The following is a 21,259-nucleotide window of genomic DNA, read 5'->3' on the forward strand; positions in this document are numbered from 1 at the left end:
AAGATGACCCTGCGTATACGGCGACTCGTTGCTTAGCGTATTTTCAGATCTTAATTCCCCCCAATCCTTTCATGTACTGTATTTTCCGGTATATACGGCACCCCAAAAGCCTTGATTTTCTTCAAAAGATGACCCTGCGCCTTATACACAGGAAAATACGATAATTCCACTTTCATGTGTTTTGACTTAACATACATAGTTGTCCTAAATGGCGTGGGATTTGTTGGCTAATTTTGGGTCAGACTGGTTGTCATCCAAAAAGACAATCTTTATTGACACGCACACGTACAGTACGTTTGCCGGATTGTTCTGTTTGTTAGCATAGTGCGGTCACATTTCCCAGGACACACACTCAAATAAACACGCGAAAGGAAAGAAAAGTGTGTGTCCTGTCTGTGTTTGGCGGTTAGCCTTGATTCCGTGCTTATGCCAGTCATCACCGTGGCATAAAAGCTACCTGAGAAAATCTGCGAACATGTTAGGACACACACTATGGAAACTTGCGGTCCAGGCCAAGTTAACTTTCGAAAAGGCTAATGTGTAGCCAACGACTATGGTGATGGATTAAGGTCCACTAAATTCAAGCGGCATCCCACAAAAAATAAAATTAAATTAAAAAAAGTCCCAACCTTGACGTATCCTAAAGTGACACAGTTATTAACTTCATCATTGAATCAGTGCTTTGTAATAAGTCTCAAACAAACGCCAACCAGCCATTTTATTTTATCAGCATAGATAAGTCCATTGTAAATTGACTTGAAAACTCCCACTGGACCTCCGTCTTGGTTCTTTTTATTCCCCCTCTTATTTGCCTTGCTGGTTGCTATGGTGATTTTTTTTTTTTCAGGGGAGGTCCTGCGTGAAGGTTTTAGACCAGGGGTGTCAAAGTCATTTTTTGCCGCGGGCCACATTGTAGTTATGGTTTCCTCTCGAGGGCCGTTATGAATTTGGGGAACCCATTAGAATGTTTAAATCCCTTCAAATATTACATATAGAGCACACAGCAAATTAATTAATAAATCGTTTTCAAATCTGAAGTCAAGAATAATGACTTTTATTGTGGTTGACATCCAAAAATATGAAATTTTGGCTCAGATTTTAGCAATCATCATGTTTGATTTGCTTTCGCAGGCCGAAAAAAATGATGTGGCGGGCCGGATTTGGCCCGCGGGCCTTGACTTTGACACCTGTGTTTTAGACATTGTTCTACGGAAGTCCTTGAGTGAGGACCCTCTGTTCATTGCAGCATTGCTTCAATATCACGATTAGGTCATGAGCATCATGATAACCGGCTACATCTTAGCCTTCCAATGATTTCCCAGTTACGCGACAGGTTTTCTTTTTTACCTACGTCACCGCTCTGGGTTCTTTGTTAAGCGACTCCCCCGCTAACTGCGGCGCTGCTGGGAAGCCCAACTTTCGGGAAACAAATTAAACTTAGCATTTCTCTTGACTGCTTTTATTTATGACGGGGAACCCGCAGTTGTTGGGAGCCAGACGTTTTCTGAACCGGCGTCTAATTACAACGCGGCGGTTCCCCGTCTCACAATATGCGTTGCGCAGTCCAACCAGTTTGACGTGCGCCTAACACCCATGTCACGTCGCTGCTGGCCTCCGTCGTGGCTATCGGGCCGGGCGCTATGACGCAGATGTTCCGCCCCGGCCGCCAGTTACCGCCGGCCAGGTGTTTTTCATCGAGTTGCCGTGGCAACGCTGAAACACAGTGGTCAGTTTAGCTCCTTGCTGTAATTTAGGCGTTTACATCAATTACTGTTACAATCAGCTACAGTGCACATGTGTTCTTTTAGTACGACTTTTTTTCTTCTTTTTGTACCCATGCCTGCCTCACTCTCTTTCTTTGTGTCTAAGGCAGCAGCGCTTCACCCCAGGCTTTGTGTGTGTGTGCGTGCGTGCGTGTGTGTGTGTGTGTGTGTGTGCGTGTGTGTGTGTGCATGTGTGTGTGTGTGTGTGTGTTCACACATGGAACTAATATTGAGGCCAGATGTTCATTTTGCTACAACAAGACCTCTACACGCAATATTAGCCAGCTCCACGCACACATGCAGGCTCTACATCGCATTCTGGCAGCACTTGTGTAATTAGGAATCTGATTGGTTCGATTAAATGTCCGTCTGACCCCTGACCAATAGTTAATTTGACACTCACCCTCCTGCCTTTTCGCAGTCTTTGCTCCTTCTACGACGCCCTTTTGCACCGTATACCACATTTAACCTGTCAGATAATTGCTTCATTTACCATGCTGTTAACTCATTCACAGCCATTCACAAATTTATTCGGGTTTCCTTTTTTTTCTTGCGAGGGGTGCCGATGAAGGGCTGGTCAGTCCTCTGGCAATATTTTTCCCTTCCGTGAGGGGGCAGTATTTGCCTTTCGGGGCTAAGATATGATTCGGGGATAAGATTTGCAGATCTTATATCCCCCCCAATCCTTTTTCATGTATTCTATCTATGAGAAGGTTTCTTCAGCGGTCATCTGTACTTCTTTAAAGGTGTCGGGTGTTTCGCTTCTTATCCAAGAGGCTTCGTCAGCGAACTAAAATTTGCTGGTAGTTTTGGCCCTACCACCGTATAAGGCGCACCCAAAAGCCTTGATTTTCTTCAAAAGATGACCCTGCGCCTTATACACCGGTGCACATTTTATGTTAAGTAATATTCAGACATAACAGTTCTCGCAACTAATGTCAGCAGCCACCGACTCCATTCCCCCCACACCCCTGTAGCACAACTAGTGCGTAACCAGCCTCTACTGTAGCGCCTTATTTTTGGAAAAACGTTTATCAATTTATATTATATTTGTAAGTCATTTTTTGATTCATGGAAGGTGCACCGCCTTATAGTCCGGTGCAACTTGTATATAGAAAAAGTTGGAAAATACACCATTAATTGGGGGTGCGCCTTATATACCGAAAAAATAGGGTAGTTTTGAGTTTAAAGGACAACCGACACCATTTTTCTCTTTCCTCATCGACATCAGAAAAACGTTTTACAGCATCTAAAATACCCAAAACATGCAGGCTGATATTTTTAGCCAAATGCAAAACACCAATAAAATAAAAAAACACAAAAAAAAACCCTAAAGTGTCACAAAACTGCCACAAAATGAGCTCAGAACTGGGGAGATTTAGAAAGTCCCGCCCCCTTGTTCGTGACATCACGCCAGGATACTCCTTCACAAACTGCCTTGCTCCAGAATCAAAACAATGACTTCAGAGAGTTCCGATTCGGTGAAGATGCTTTCTTGTTACGCATCCAGTTATGAATATGATTCAAATAATTCTGAAGAGGAAAACATAGATGTTTGCAATGGATTAAAGAAGTCCTTCCGTATCAATTCGAGCCGTCTGGACTCCAATGTAGAGCCCAGAAAATGCACAAGATGGCGCACAAACTCCGTTGGAAATGGTCTGATTTGTCCGTTGGGAATTTGTGTCAACTTACACCTTCTTTATGCATGTTACAGCAATTCGTTGCGACTCACAACGATTCATCATTGCGCTTTTTATGTAGTTTTCCATCTAATTTCGCGACCAACAATGTGTTTTCAGATGAAAAAAAAAGTACCCAAAATGCATTGTGTGTCGCTTTCTCGGTCAGGGGCGTTCCCTCCGTGACGTCACTTAGGACATCATCATCCACTTGAAAACAAGACTTCATGAATATTCAGCGCAAGTCTTAAAATGTAAAATATAGCTATATGCGGTGGAATCTTTGTAAAATGCGCTTAGTGGAAGTCATTTGAAGTGATTTTACAAATAATGGACGCAAATTGTCCGGAGGTGTCGGTTGTCCTTTAAGTGTTATTTTTTTCTTTATGAAGTACTATTTGTTTCTGATACAATTTCACAGATCCATCCTCATGTTGTCAGATAGGTTTCATGACAGAATGTGTGGGGTGCACCGTATACGCCGGAAAATACAGTCATTTTTTTCTTTATGCAGTATAATTGGTTTCTGACACAATTTGGGTAAAATAGGGGGATTTTTTTGTGCCTGTGATTTTTTTTCCCCTTGGGTAACTTTATTCCATACCTGTGATTCCCAATTTATTATTAAACTATAGCAAGAAGAACCCATTGTGCAAGGACATCAGTTTCTGCACAGCCAAAATATAACTGAAAGCTGCATCATCAGCAAACTATCATCTCTGCAGCCAGAAATGGCGTGTCAGTCAGATGGACGACTTTTTATGAAGAGATCAATCTCCTTATGATTATTTTTTTCTCCATATTGTCCAGACATGGGGGCTTAAGCTATCATTGTGACAGGCGAAATCCATTTCTTTTCAGACACACCCTGCTCCCCCCCTTCAAGATCCTTGTGTGTGTTTGTGAGCGAGCGATACCATGGCAACCCTGGCTGTCCAAGGCCCTCTTGGCAAGGTTGCCGCACTGCCCCGGTCACACGCATGTGCCTTCAAAAAGTGTGAACGGTGGATTTTTGCTCCCAACGCGTGCTAAGATGCGCACATGCTTGATACGATGTGAAAGTTTTTTTGTTCCAAACCCGAACGCCCCCCCCCCACCCCTCTTCCGCATCCCCTGTGAGGTCTTCACTCATTAGGAATTCTCGCCTGTGCGCAAAGTGTGTTTATGAATTCTGCTCGACGGGCGCCATGCAGCTTTGTATACCCCGATGCTCCCCAAAGAGCACTTTGCTTTTTGTCTCCACCCCCTTTCTATTCTCTTTGATCAACAGACGATGTGCAAAAATTCGCCCAGTCCAGTGCCAGGGTTGTTGTCATTTTTCATTCAAATTCCAGGACTACGTAAATATTCAATGCAGTGTGAGAAACCTTAGATTCCCTTCTTTCATGAGAAAAAAATAGTTAATTCCTACATTTTATCGGTCTGGAGTTGTCTGAGCTTGAAATGGGGGCAGATGTGCAATGCAATACATAAATATTGGTTGATATAGCGCTTTAACAACAGCTGAAGCTGTAACAAAAGCTAACATGGGCTGTCTTCTTTCAGCAGGAAAAAAAGAGTTAATTCCTGAGTTATATATTGTGGTCTGGAGTTATCTGAGCTTGAAATGGGGGCTGCTGTACAAAAGGCAGATTCTGCCCCCTCATGCGAGGGGAAAAACATTGCCAGAGGTCTGATCGAAGCTTGAAACGCACCCCTTTGCAAGAAAAAACAAAAAATCAGGTACGGCACTCCACGTCATGCTTTTCAATTCCCAAATAAATTCGGGAAGGGCAGTGAATGAAATAAAGTTTGACGACGACAATTAGCCTCACATTACATTGATGACTTTTCAGGCTTAGTTGAATGAAAAATTTATTTTCCGGCTCATTTGGATGATGATCATTCATAATTTTGGTTCGGAGTTCCGACTTTTGACTTGGAGTTCCGACCTTTGACTCAGAATTCTGACTTTTGGCTCATAACTCCGACTTTTAACTCAGAATTCCGACTTTTCACTCAGAATTCTGACCTTTAACTCAAAATTGACTGAACTGACAATTCTGACTTTTAACTGAGAATTCCGACTTTTAACTCGGAACTCGGAATTTATAGGTCGGAATCCTGAGGTGGGGGTCGGAATCCTGACTTGAAGGTCGGAGTTCCGATTTGGAGGTCGGAATTCTGAGTTGGGAAGTCGGAGTTCTGAGTTAAAGGTTGGAATTCTGAGTTAAAGGTCAGAATTCTGAGTTAAAGGGCAACCGACGTCACTTTTTTGTTTTTTAACTGACATCAGAAAAAGGTTTTATAGCATCTAAAATACCCAAAACACGCAGTATGATATTTTAGTCAAATGCAAAACACCAATAAAAATGACTTAAAGTGTCCAAAATCTGCAAAAAAATTTAGCTACGAATTGGGCATTTTCAGAAAGTCCCGCCCCCAGTTCGTGATGTCACGCCAAGACGTCTTGCATTGCTGGAGAATAAAAACAATGGCTTCAGATTCCGATAATATGCTTTCTTGTTACACATCCAGTTATGAATATGATTCAAATAGTTCTGAAAATGAAAGCATACAGGTTGGCAATCGATTAAAGAATTTATTCCGTGTCATTTTGAGGCAAACGGGCGGGGGCAAATGTCTCACCCAAAAAGAGGCAATAAAATGGCCACCGAGCTGTGAGGAATGAATCAGCCCGTTTCCACAGGCTGATACATTCCTTCCATGGAGCTTGGACTCCCTCTGCTGGCAGCTTTTGGATGTAACACAAATACATTGACGTGATGGAAAGACGCTACAATGCGTCTTTTTTACGGTCAGGAGGCGGTCCTTTTCTGACGTCACGTGAGGACTCGTCACGAACTCAAAAACAAGACTTCCTGAATGTTCAGCATGAGTCTTAAAACTTAAAATATAGCTATATGCGGTGGAATCTTATTAAAATATGCCCAGTAGAAGTCATTTGAAACCATTTTACAAATTATGGACACAACTGTCGGTTGTCCTTTAAATGTGTGTGTGTTACTTCCGGGTTGAGTGAACGCTGCCGTGTGTGGCTGCCGCTGCTCACTCGCAGAAAAACATTGTTGTTCTTATCCTGTGACTGTAAAGTGTCCTTGAGTGTTTTGAAAGGCGCTTATAAATTAAATGTATTATTATTATAATGATTTTTTTGTGGTTGTTGTTTTCAATGAAAACATATCGACATACAGTAAAGTCTCGTTTTATCGATATCGGAAATTAAATGTATTATTATTATAATGATTTTTTTGTGGTTCTTGTTTTCAATGAAAACATATCGACATATTTTAAAGCACTGCCATCTGTGAGCTGCGCGTGATGATGCCGTAAATAATGACCGCGCCGTTACAGACACGCACAAACATGCACTGGTAGACACTTCACACAAACGTTCAGGCGGTCGGATCCGGCGGCTCCTGCTATGCTATTCCTTAATGGCCCAGGTGCAGTCAAATAATGGCTATGTGCCCTTTTGTCAACTACTGTTCCGTTCACGTCCTTGAACATTTCTTTCATTATATCGTTCCAATTGTTGCGGGCCGCCCTGACATCTTGACTCACTCCTTTTGTCTGTGCCTTTTAAGGTCTTTATGTTCCCCATTAGCGGGATCCATAGCAATGCTGTCCTTTCATGATTCCATTCCAGGCGCTTTGTCTTTCACGCCACGGCGAGATAAAACCGTTTTAAATTGACACGACCACCACCGCCGCCGCCGCACCCCCGCGTACCCATAAATCCCTTAATCTACATGGTTCGCTGTTCAAGAACAACCCTCCTCGGCCTCAAGTTTTTATAGTACATGTAGTCACATTAGCATACATATCATGGCTGTCCAATGACAAACCTGTACTGTTACATTTGTACGTATTTTTTTCTTCAAGAACAAATGCCAGAGTACTTTGAGCTCCATCCGTGCAGACGTCGTAATTATAATAATGTAGCACTCCAACTCAAGTGGGCAGCATTTATTCTACTCAGCTGGATTCTATGCAACAGCGCTCTTAAAAACACAAAGTGAAGTTTAGAAGACTATAGTTGCTAAGTTGCACGTTTGGTCCTAAGAATGTCAGAATGTGCAGGTTTAAAAAAAATAATAGAAAAAATATATCTAGAATTGGTTCACATGAAATTCTGTAAGTTAAAATCCAACAACCATGCAATAAGAATACCAGGGCTACTATTTAACTTTTTCCATACTTGCTTAACTCATTCACTGCCATTTCCGAATTTATTCAGTTTTTTTTTTCTTGCAGGGGCGCCGATAAAGCATTGCTCAGACCTCTGGCAATTTTTTTCCTCCCACAAGGGGGCAGAATTTTGTCCATGTTAGCACTTTGTTACAGATTCAGCTCTTGTTGAAGCGCTATGAAAATCTCTATGTATGTATTGTCTTAGCTGCCCCCATTTCAAACTCAGATAACTCCAGACCCATATCACTTAGGAATTAACTTTTTTTGCGGATGAAAGACGAGAATCTACGGTTTCTCACGCTGAATTAAATCTTTATGTAGTCCTAAAACTCAATATTCTGTGGGTCCTGCAATTTGAGTGAAAATGACAACAACCCTGGCACTGGCGTGGACACATTTTTGCACATGTCTGGCAGAGTTAAACTGAGTCATGGTTTTTATTCCTATGATATTTTTTCTCCATTTACTGACATGGTTTTGAGAATTAACAAAAAATAAATAAATAGCCACACGTGTTTATCATTTTTTTCCTTTCCAAAGTAGAAACCAAACTCCGCCATCTGTGAAAGACGAAAATCCAAGACGCATAGGATCGCTGTCTTTCGACTCGCTACCCACGTGCTTTGACCACTCCAAAAAAACAGTTGTAAAACACCATCTTTCATGTCTTCCACGCGATATTGCAACAGGGAAGCGGATACTTGCATGTTTCACTTCCATCTGAGCGCGCTGTGCAAAACACATGTGGAGGATCATCGTCACGCAATAGCCTTCTGGTTTTGCGCCGCCACCGGGACTCCAGTCTTCTATTACCTCGAGACCTCCGCCAGTGAGACACTAATCAAACAAGGATGCCAGAAGACAATAAAGACAGAAAGATGGCGTGTGAAGGGGAGGGGGGGGGTACAATGAGAAGACGGCATGAGGGAGCCATCGGGAGTGAGTTGGCAGCCGCCGCTGAGTGTTGAGCGGGGGTTAAGCATCGCCAGAAGAACAACCTAATAAGGTCTGAAACGCACCGATTTGGCAGGCTTTCACTTCGTAACCCGTATGACCCCCACCCCACCAGCCGAACAGTTTCCCCCCTGTTGTTTGCCTTTTGACGGCCAGCGTTTGCAACCGCAAATTGCAATCTTAGCCGGCGCTCCAGATGTGAGGCAGCATCACCTGGTGGACTTTCAGCTGGGATGTCCAACTTGAAAGATTTGTCAACAAAGTTAGCCTCCGTCATCAGCGTAAAAAAAAAAAGATGATCGTTTGAAAAAGAAAGGCATCGCTTAGCATGGGCAAGATAACTAAAAACTCACTTGTACTCTTTGGCATTTAACTTGGCATGATTCCGACTCGATCTTGGTTTTACTCCCTGATACTTTCTACTATCTTTGTGACTGCTTAATTTTTCCTGCGTATGACAGTTGTCCATGTTAAGCGCTTTGTTCCAGCTTTAGCTCTTGTAAAAGCGCTATGTAAATCAATATGTATTGTATTGTAAAATTGTAAATTAAGTTCAAGGAGTCATAATTATTTTATATACCACATTTTCCAGTGTATAAGGCGCACCCAAAAGCCTTGATTTTCTTCAAAAAATGACCCTGCACCTTATACGCCGGTGCGCCTTATATGTGAAGTAATATTGAGCCACAACAGGTCTCAAAATGACTCTTAGTCGTCACTGACTACATTCCCCCACCCCGTAGATGCCTCTCAGCCTCTCCTGTAGCGTGTTATAATGTGGTGTGCCTTATATTTGGAAAACATGTATATATTTATATCTTATACAGTAAAGTATCGTTATATCGATATCGGATATATCGATAGTCCCGGTTATATCGATACTATTTCTATGCACGCACGGAGAAAATTACATGCAAACAGGGTCGGATATATCGACAGTCCCGGTTATATCGATATTTTTTCGGACTCCCTTGAATATCGATATAACGAGACTTTACTGTATTTGTAAAACTTTTTTTTCATTTATTGCAGGTGCGCCTAATTGCCTTATATTCTGGTGCGTCTTATATATGGAAACGTTTGAAAATGCACCATTCAGTCGATGTGCGCCCTTTACTCCGGTGCGCCTTATCACCCGTAAAATATGGTCTTTATATATAATATTTGTAAAACTTTTTTTCATTTATTGCAGGTGCACCTGCAATAAATGCACCTAATGCACCTATAGTCTGGTGCGCCTTATACAGTAAAGTCTCGTTATATCGATATCGGTTATATCGATAGTACCGCTTATTATGATACTATTTCTATGAACGCAAGGAGAAAATTATATGCGCGCAGGATCGGATATATCGATAGTCCGGTTATATCGATATTTTTTGCGACTCCCGAGAATATCGATATAACGAGACTTTACTGTATATGGAAACAGTTTGAAAATACACAGATAATAGGGACTGCTCCTTATACGCCTGTGCGCCTTATACACTGCAAAAAATATGGTCCTTTTTTTGACTCTTCACTGTGTGAGTGTGTGTGTGTCCTCGGGGTAGTTTTCGGATGGGGTCTATTTTTAACTTTTTCTCTTTGACAACGCACCCACCCCCCTTCCTCCCGTTAAATGCAACAACTTCCAAACAAGTAGTGAAACAACCACATTTGATCTGCATGCAAATCTAAGTGAGGAACGAAAATGGACAATCTCGACTGCCTCGGAGAAGGCCAAAATGGAACTTGTCATCTTCCCAGACGGCAAAATGAAATCACGCAGGAGTCTCCTCCTGACATGCGGCCCTGTGGAAAACCAAATGAATAATGGGAGATGGAGGATAGCGTTCCCAGAGTGCCATTTTAAGCTTTCTCTGACGATAGATGAATAACCGATAGGAGAATGGCAGAGACATGTTACACCCCTCCACCCCACTTTTTTTTTTTTTTTGCCGACCGACGCTAACACGACTCTTTCCTGATGTAAGACACATGTTCTGGCCCCCTCATGCGTGTCGGCGACTGTTTCAAGCAACTTTATCGCTCCATCAGCTCGCAGACAAGGAGCGATTCATTCAGTGGGTGAGGGAAGTTGGGATGGTGGGGGCAGTGGGGGTTGTCTACATGTGTGTAATAAAATCTATGGAATGTCGGACATCAGATAAATTAGATGTAAATAACAGTCTGCATTGATTTGGAACTGTATTGCTTTTCAAGGAACTATTGATAATTATTCCTCAAAATAGTGCATTTTTTTCTTGCGGGGAAGTGCCGATAAAGCGCTGGTCAGACCTCTGGCCATGTTTTTTTCCCTTTGTTGGCAGCATTTGCCTTTTGTCCATGTTTGTGCTTTCTTACAGTTTCAGCTATTGTTAAAGTGCAATATAAATCAATATGTACATATTGTATTGTATTTTGTACAGTGACCCCCCCCCCCATTTCAGGCTCTGATAACTCCAGATCCATATAACTTAGGAATTAACTTGTTTTTGTGACGAAAAAAGAGACACTAAGGTTTCTTATGCTGAATTGAATATTCATGTAGTCCTAAAACGCAATATTCTCTGGGTCCTGCATTTTGAGTGAAAATGACAAAAACCCTGGCACAGGAGCAGACACATTTTTGCACATCGTCCTGCAGTGAATGAGTTAAAAGGCATTTGTAGCCGTTGTCCGTATTTAAATCTGTCCGAGTGTGTGAGAGTTTGGTGAAATAACAAATAGAATGGAGGGATCAGAGCAATCAGGTTTGAATGATTACTTTGGGAGCGAGGGAGCGAGAGAAGAGAAGCTTTTGGCCTTGGCTAATTCTGACGCGGTGATACAATAACGCCAGTATTGCATCAGCTGTCTATCAGCTCTTTTATTTATCATTCTTGAACTGCGGCGCCTCATTTCACATACCCCCCACCCCTTTTTCACTTGATCATTTGCTGCCTTTCAATCGTGTCAGGACGGCCGCATCAATGCCAATGATTACAGCCTTTGATTGCGATACAGCCATGGCGGTGCCTCCACCCCCCCCCCCTCCCTCCCCCGCTCGCACGTCGTGTTTTGTGGTTCGTAAGAGAGGCTCAACTTTAGAGTTGCGGCCAGCAAAAACGTCATGGTTATTTAGTGCATCTTTTATGTTGTCAAGGATTTTTATGGCCCTTCTTCGTCACTTACTGTAACTGGAAGTACTTTTTTTTTCTCGACACCCCACAGCCATTTGATGGGATGTAATGTTGTATTTTATGATGGCGGAAAGTGATTTCTTTCGTTGTAGCGAGTGCGATTCCCTTTAAAGTGAGGTGGGGGGGGGGAGTGCCAAGAGCGCAATCGGATGCAATGGTCACATAATGTACCTGATGAGTCATTGTATTTTGTAAAAACGCGCTAAAACATAAGGGATGCATATAAAAAATATATATATATTGATTACACAGTTTGCTTCAAAGCTCATCAAAGTCGCGGTGGAGCGTGTCCTTTCATTGGGTTTTTTCGTTCCCCACGTTCCATTTTAACTCATTCACTTGCAGCATGTTCAAAAATGTGTCCACTATAGTGCCAGGGTTTTTGTCATTTTCGCCCAAATTGCAGGACCCACAGAATATTGAGTTTTAGGACTACATACTGTCACAGTTTGCGAGGTGGTGATGGTCATGGATCCCAAATAAGCAGGCGGGAAGGAGTACCAGGTTGTATTTGACAAATTGTATTAAAATAAAGTCAGCAGGAACAAAATCTAAAGCATCAAAGTCATCCGAACAGAAAAGTACAAAGACAACCATGAGTAAAAATCTGCCACTATGAAACAAACCTGACAGGGGGCAGCAAACACATACAATGACCCGACACGGAATGGTCGTGCTGGGAGTCCTTTTAACTGCCACTGATCGGAACGACCCACACCTGTGCAGGTGGGGCCAACAGCGCCGCCCCTCGGTCGCCAACCAGATCGTGACACATACACGTTAAATTCAGCGTGGGAAAACTTAGACTCTCTTTATTAATCAGAAAAATAGTTAATTCCTAAATTCAATGGGTGTGGAGTTATCTGAGCTTGAAATGGGGGCAGCTATATAAAATACAATACAATACATACATATTGATCTATATAGCACTGAACCTGTAACAAAGCGCTAACATGGACAAAAGGCAAATTGTGCCCCGTCGTGGAAGGGAAACACATTGCCAGAGGTCTGATCCACGCTTTATCGGCACCCCCGCAAGAAAAAAAACAAATCCTGAACAAATTCAGGAATGTCGCTCCACATCACGCTTATCAATTTCAGAATAAATTAGGTAATGCATTGCAAATACAAAAATGGTTATCGATTTGTCTTATGTTTTGTTTGACAGTGAACTTAAGTGGGATTGGTATGGGACAGCTTACAAACTCTTTATTGATGAATTATCAGTATTTTATCCAATTTTTAATTGAAATATTGTTTTTTTTTTCTTTATTGTAAATTCGAAAATGGCAGTGAATGAGTTAAGAGCACATCTGGAGAAGAAAAGATGATGAATCGTGACTTGAATAGGCAGACTGTCATGGTAAAAAAACAAATCAAACTAAAAACGTCAGTATAGAATTTCCCTTGACTAAAAATTAATTGTCTTTGTCGTTTTGGCTCGTTAATTCATCTGATGTGTTTGGGGGCGATTATAACTTTCAATTTTTGAGATGGGACTCCCCAGAACTGTTTGTGTGTGAGCTTGTGATTTTGTGTGTGTCTGTGTGTGTGTGTGTGTGTGTGTGTGTGTGTGTGTGTGTGTGTGTGTGTGTGTGTGTGTGTGTGTGTGTGTGTGTGTGTATCTGTGTGTGTTAGACAAAAAAAAGACAAGGAGTGTCTACATATGTTCCAGCACCGAGTCCAGCCTCATAAATCACTTCAACTGGTGTTGAACAGTCAATCTCCTTCTCTCTTGTGCTCTTTTTTCCCTTCTTTTTTTATTTTTGGGGGAGCGGGGAGGTTGTTCTCACTGCCAACAGAGAGATTTGTGCTCTGTGTCTCTGTCATATAGGATTAGGGAACAGACAAAGAGAACAGAAGGAAAGAATGAGGGAAACTTAAGAGGAGAAGGAGACAAAAGCCAATTCCCCGAAATCATATTCCTGCCTCCATTTTGTATGTGTGTGTGTGTGTGTGTGTGTGTGTGTGTGTGTGTGTGTGTGTGCGTGTGCGTGTGCGTGTGCGTGTGTGTGTGTGTGTGTGTGTGTGTGTGTGTGTGTGTGCATGTGTGTGTGTGTGTATGTGTGTGTATCATCTCTTCTCAGTTCGGATGTGGTCCAGATGTGCAGTGAGCTACACTCGGTCTTCGAGTGCATGTAGTCGTCTCGCAGTTTACTGCCGAGTTGCTTGCCCGCCAACAAGCTAACGCTAAGCCTCTTGTCTGTCTGCGTCCAGGCTGGCAAATCTCCTCATTTTTTTATACAAACACGTTTTATGATTATGACAGCATATTTGAAATAACCCATCAAATGCCCCCCCCCCCTCCAGAAATCCATTTTACAGGATTGATGCAGAAACTGGAAAGTTGAATTGTAGCTCTGTTTTCAGCCGCAAGGGGGCGCGTTGGTGAGTTTTGCCACTTTAACAATGCCTGCAAAAGCAGTCCGTTGTCATACAATACATGTATATATATATATATATATATATATATATATATATATATATATATATATATATATATATATATATATATATATACACACACACACCGTAAAGTCTCATTATATCGATATCGGATATATCGATAGTCCCGGTTATATCGATACTATTTCTATGCACGCACGGAGAAAATTACATGCAAACAGGGCCTGATATATCGATAGTCCCGGTTATATCGATATTTTTTCGGACTCCTTGAATATCGATATAACGAGACTTTACTGTATATATATATATATATATATATATATATATATATATATATATATATATATATATATATATATATATATATATAATTTATTTATACATTCAATTAGTCAAAACAAATATTTATTACATTTCCTTTTGTTTCGACTTACAAATGAACATTGACATTGTGTCAATACAAAGTAGTTGATTTATAAAGTGACTATTTTGAGGATTGTGGTCAAAATTGTATGTTATATGGGTCTGGAGTTATGAGCTTGAAATGGGGGCGGCTGTACAAAATACGATACATACATATTGATAGATATAGCGCTTTAACAATAGTTGAAGCTTTAACAAATTGCTAATATGGGGAAAAAAGCAACATTCTGCCATCTTGTGGAAAAGAAAAAAACATTGCCAGAGACAATGGCCAGCGCTTTCTCGGCACCCAAGCATGAAAAAACAAAACCGGAATAAATTTGGGGGGCAGCGAATGAGTTAAATGCCCGAATGCGGCAATTTTGCAAGATCACTCTGCAAAGGCGGGCGAAGGCACACGTTGGGAGTCACGGCGGAAATTGAGTGTGCACGTACTTTACATTTGTAGCTGCGCCTGGCAACTTTGAATAACATCCTGTCCGCCCTCTGTTGCGTTTCTACGTTTGAAGCGATCACTATCTGTCCTCTTTGCTCCTCTCCAACATGCAGCGGCCCCTCCATTGTTTGGAGTTGTTTCCTCTGTGTGCTACAGATCAGACCAGACGATATCACGGGAGGATAAAAATAATGAAAGCCAAGCGTCAGCGAGAAAAGGTGCGCTGCACAGCTTTTTGACCCTTTCCAGATTGGGCTGGCCACTCGCTCTTTTTGTCTTACTTTTTAGGAAATTGAATCGGAATACAGTGATACCTCGGTTTACAAACCCCTTGCCCTACGAACTTTTCAGTTTATGAACGTTAAATTTATGAAAAAATTACCTTGGCATACGAACTAATTTTCGGGGTACACACGGAGCGCCATGAGTGATGTGTCGTTCGGAAGCGAGCCCGTTCTAACAAGAAAATGGCAGCGGACTTGACTTTATCCTCTATTCCCCGCCCCCAGTCTCCGGTTAAAGCCACGTGATTGGCCAAGAACGCAGCGGGGGGAGGGGGGGTATCAAGTGTTTAATGCTGATGAAACCGGATACTCCATTCCATCAAGCCATCAACGACCATCACAAAGGTCAATAAAAGGACTTTATTATATAGTACAGTTTCTTTCTGTAATTACAATACCATAGCACATTTATCATACATAAAATACGGTATATTTTGTGTAGTTGTATGGCTTATTTAGTAGAAAATCATGTTTTATTGGGACCTGGGAACGGATTATTCTCATTTTAATGGTTTCCTATTTGAAATTATTGTTTGGGATACACACTTTTCACCTTACACACTCTGTCTGGGATCCGATTAAGTTCGTAAGCCAAGGTGTCACTGGCCTTTTTACATTATCAATCATCTGGAAAATAACCAATCGCTCTTAAGTACGAACGCATCCCAGCGACGGCGTGCTTTGAATTCACCATCGCTTTTCCGATGTTAACCAATTCCCTCCAAACCGTTTACATGTAAATATGTTTACTGTGACGATATTTCGGGCCCGTACCCGCGTGACACCGAGCACCCTCTGAATTCGCTTCAATATCACGGCAACAACTCGATGGCGACCAATCTCTTTGAAGAGTCCCAGTCCCTCACTCACCCGCGTGCGCTCGCATGTCGTTATCACTCAAGTGCGTTTGCCACGAATGGAAATGAGGCCGGGCGCTCTCGTCTCGGAATTCTTTTGCAATCTGCTCTGTTTTGTCGCATGAGATCAGGCCCCGGGAACGGAATTGTAACCAGCAGCAATCATTTTAGCCCGCGCCGTTTTCACCGCTCGCGCTCTCCGAGTTTACTCAGCATTCTTGACGCGGCGCGACTCCTTTTCCTCGATGGTTTATTCTGAGCTGGAAAAGGAATTGCTGTGTAAGTATGACGATTCTGAACTCACTGCACTACTGATTATTTCACATTTGTCATGTTTTTAAGACCCCACCACCGATTTCGGTGAATGGTTGTTCCCCACGATTGATGGTAATAATAATAATAATAATAATAATAATAATAATAATAATAGTAGTAATGGTAGTAGCAATATAGTAGTAATAGTAGTAATAAGAGTAATAATAATAATAATAGTAATCATAGTAAAAGTAATAATAGTAATAGTAATGATAGTAATAGTAATTGTAATAATAGCAACCATAATATTCGTAACCGTGATAATAGTAATAATAATAATAATAATCATCATAATCGTAATACATTTAATTTGAAAGCACTTTTCAGCGCACTCTAAGACGCTTTACAAGCGCTTAAAATGCAAAATAAAATTACTTCGGGAATTGAAAATGTGACGTGGAGCGCCATTCCCAAATTTGTTCGGGTTTTGTTTTTTCATGTTTGGGTACCAATAAAGCGCCGGTCAGACCTCTGGCAATGTATGTACAAGGGTGGGGGGGGCAGCATTTGCCTTTTGTCCATGTTAGCGCTTTGTTACAGCTTCAGCTGTTGTTAAAGCGCTATATATATATATATATATATACAATAAAGTCTCGTTATATCGATATTCAAGGGAGTCCGAAAAAAAATATAGATATAACCGGGACTATCGATATATCCGATATATATATATATATATATATATATATATATATATATATATATATATATAGCTTTGCTGCTGTGAAATGTACATTTCTCCACTGCGAGACTAATAAAGGCAAATCCAATCCAATATAAACCAATATTTGTGTATTGCATTGTCCTTTGCACATCTTCCTCCGTTTCAAGCTCAGATAACTACAGACCCATAAACTTTAGGAATAAACTTTTTTTTCTGATGATCTGATGAAAGAAGGGAGTTTAAGGTTTCTTACACTGCATTGAATGCGTATGCAGTCCTTCAACAAAATATTCTGTGGGCCTGCAATTTGAGTGAAAATGACAAAAACCAATTTTGCAAGATCACTCTGCAAAGGCGGGCGAAGGCACACGTTGGGAGTCACGGCGGAAATTGAGTGTGCACGTACTTTACATTTGTAGCTGCGCCTGGCAACTTTGAATAACATCCTGTCCGCCCTCTGTTGCGTTTCTACGTTTGAAGCGATCACTATCTGTCCTCTTTGCTCCTCTCCAACATGCAGCGGCCCCTCCATTGTTTGGAGTTGTTTCCTCTGTGTGCTACAGATCAGACCAGACGATATCACGGGAGGATAAAAATAATGAAAGCCAAGCGTCAGCGAGAAAAGGTGCGCTGCACAGCTTTTTGACCCTTTCCAGATTGGGCTGGCCACTCGCTCTTTTTGTCTTACTTTTTAGGAAATTGAATCGGAATACAGTGATACCTCGGTTTACAAACCCCTTGCCCTACGAACTTTTCAGTTTATGAACGTTAAATTTATGAAAAAATTACCTTGGCATACGAACTAATTTTCGGGGTACACACGGAGCGCCATGAGTGATGTGTCGTTCGGAAGCGAGCCCGTTCTAACAAGAAAATGGCAGCGGACTTGACTTTATCCTCTATTCCCCGCCCCCAGTCTCCGGTTAAAGCCACGTGATTGGCCAAGAACGCAGCGGGGGGAGGGGGGTATCAAGTGTTTAATGCTGATGAAACCGGATACTCCATTCCATCAAGCCATCAACGACCATCACAAAGGTCAATAAAACGACTTTATTATATAGTACAGTTTCTTTCTGTAATTACAATACCATAGCACATTTATCATACATAAAATACGGTATATTTTGTGTAGTTGTATGGCTTATTTAGTAGAAAATCATGTTTTATTGGGACCTGGGAACGGATTATTCTCATTTTAATGGTTTCCTATTTGAAATTATTGTTTGGGATACACACTTTTCACCTTTCACACTCTGTCTGGGATCCAATTAAGTTCGTAAGCCAAGGTGTCACTGGCCTTTTTACATTATCAATCATCTGGAAAATAACCAATCGCTCTTAAGTACGAACGCATCCCAGCGACGGCGTGCTTTTTCACCATCGCTTTTCCGATGTTAACCAATTCCCTCCAAACCGTTTACATGTAAGTATGTTTACTGTGACGATATTTCGGGCCCGTACCCGCGTGACACTGAGCACCCTCTGAATTCGCTTCAATATCACGGCAACAACTCGATGGCGACCAATCTCTTTGAAGAGTCCCAGTCCCTCACTCACCCGCGTGCGCTCGCATGTCGTTATCGCTCAAGTGCGTTTGCCACGAATGGAAATGAGGCCGGGCGCTCTCGTCTCGGAATTCTTTTGCAATCTGCTCTGTTTTGTCGCATGAGATCAGGCCCCGGGAACGGAATTGTAACCAGCAGCAATCATTTTAGCCCGCGCCGTTTTCACCGCTCGCGCTCTCCGAGTTTACTCAGCATTCTTGACGCGGCGCGACTCCTTTTCCTCGATGGTTTATTCTGAGCTGGAAAAGGCTGTGTAAGTATGACGATTCTGAACTCACTGCACTACTGATTATTTCACATTTGTCATGTTTTTAAGACCCCACCACCGATTTCGATGAATGGTTGTTCCCCACGATTGATGGTAATAATAATAATAATAATAATAATAATAATAATAATAATAGTAGTAATGGTAGTAGCAATATAGTAGTAATAGTAATAAGAGTAATAATAATAATAATAGTAATCATAGTAAAAGTAATAATAGTAATAGTAATTGTAATAATAGCAACCATAATATTCGTAACCGTGATAATAGTAATAATAATAATAATAATCATCATAATCGTAATACATTTAATTTGAAAGCACTTTTCAGCGCACTCTAAGACGCTTTACAAGCGCTTAAAATGCAAAATAAAATTACTTCGGGAATTGAAAATGTGACGTGGAGCGCCATTCCCAAATTTGTTCGGGTTTTGTTTTTTCATGTTTGGGTACCAATAAAGCGCCGGTCAGACCTCTGGCAATGTATGTACAAGGGTGGGGGGGGGCAGCATTTGCCTTTTGTCCATGTTAGCGCTTTGTTACAGCTTCAGCTGTTGTTAAAGCGCTATATATATATATATATATATACAATAAAGTCTCGTTATATCGATATTCAAGGGAGTCCGAAAAAAAATATAGATATAACCGGGACTATCGATATATCCGACCCTGTTTGCATGTAATTTTCTCCGTGCGTGCATAGAAATAGTATCGATATAACCAGGACTATCGATATATCCGATAACGATATAACGAGACTTTACTGTATATATATATATATATATATATATATATATATATATATATATATATATATATATATATATATATATATAGCTTTGCTGCTGTGAAATGTACATTTCTCCACTGCGAGACTAATAAAGGCAAATCCAATCCAATATAAACCAATATTTGTGTATTGCATTGTCCTTTGCACATCTTCCTCCGTTTCAAGCTCAGATAACTACAGACCCATAAACTTTAGGAATAAACTTTTTTTTCTGATGATCTGATGAAAGAAGGGAGTTTAAGGTTTCTTACACTGCATTGAATGCGTATGCAGTCCTTCAACAAAATATTCTGTGGGCCTGCAATTTGAGTGAAAATGACAAAAACCCTGGTACTGGAGTGGCAACATTTTTGTACATTGTCTTGCATTCACTAAGTTAAATACTGACTCTATCGTTCTCTCTCTCTGCCATCGCGACTCAACAGAGTGATCAAAGCCCGTGAGAAGATATATTCTGTAAATATCTGTTGATGGATATATTTATTATGATTCTTATTTTTTTTTAAAGCTCCAGAGAGATGAGCGTCGCTTGACAGAGACGCTCTAAAAGTAGCGCTCGCTTACATCCTGCCAGTTTTTTTCCCTGCTTTGATTGACACGTTTGACGCGACGTCTTTAGAGGTCCCCAACCCCACCCTTCCCCCGTTTGACGCAAGGCCAGGTTTGATGCTTGGCTATGTTTGGTTCATGTCAAGATGCCCGCTCAGGTCCAATTAAGGCCTCCAACGCGAAAAAAGCTCATCCACGGTGCCAGATTTGAACGGCCATTTGAGATGATGCAAAGCACAGCGATCTGTCAACGCTCCCGCGTGGCTCTCGTGTCGGGTTGTCGCGAGCGGCAACTTTGTCGTTGACGTCTCATAATAATAATAATAATAATAATAATAATACAGTAAAGTCTCGTTATATCGATATTGGATATATCGATAGTCCCGGTTATATCGATACTATTTCTATGCACGCACGGAGAAAATTACATGCAAACAGGGTCGGATATATCGATAGTCCCGGTTATATCGATATTTTTTCGGACTCCCTTGAATATCGATATAACGAGACTTTACTGTAAATACTACTAGTCGACCCACAAAAAAAAAACACTGGGGAAAAACGTGAGACCCTTCCTAAAAAAAAAAAAAAAAAAAAAAAACAGTAAAAGTCATTTAATTTTGGTTGGCAGCGCCTCCTCCGAGGCTTGCCGATCTCTGTTAGCTTTGCCGCCGTATCCGAAGCATGACCGCCAACCGCCCGGGTGTGTTAAGCGTGCAAGAGTATTTCTGATATTGACGAGCGAGGCTCTATCTCCACCCCCCCACACAGGCTCTTTCGAAGTGGAAAATGTCAGATAAGCCCCAGCCAGGTGTGGCCGCCTACTTACTTACTATCTGAGGTGTCGACATCGACGAGGAACTGCACCGGTTTATGCATTTAAATATGCAAAGGCAACACATGCTTAACAGCGCAAGGGACGGTTAAATATTTATCGCCTCTT

At 41.5% G+C, this 21,259-nt stretch overlaps 1 protein-coding gene and 1 long non-coding RNA gene across 3 annotated transcripts in view; one reads left to right on the forward strand and one right to left on the reverse strand.

Annotated features, from left to right (window-relative positions):
- trps1 (trichorhinophalangeal syndrome I) overlaps positions 1-21,259 on the forward strand; it is a 119,962-nt gene that overhangs the window by 74,647 nt on the left and 24,056 nt on the right. The gene's annotated exons all lie outside the window — the stretch shown is intronic.
- Positions 1-21,259, reverse strand: part of LOC148882732 (uncharacterized) — a 33,935-nt gene that overhangs the window by 6,967 nt on the left and 5,709 nt on the right. The gene's annotated exons all lie outside the window — the stretch shown is intronic.

This window comes from Hippocampus bargibanti, linkage group LG20, assembly GCF_051943395.1.
Source record: "Hippocampus bargibanti isolate YZ-2025 linkage group LG20, ASM5194339v1, whole genome shotgun sequence".
Classification (NCBI taxonomy): Eukaryota; Metazoa; Chordata; class Actinopteri; order Syngnathiformes; family Syngnathidae; genus Hippocampus; species Hippocampus bargibanti.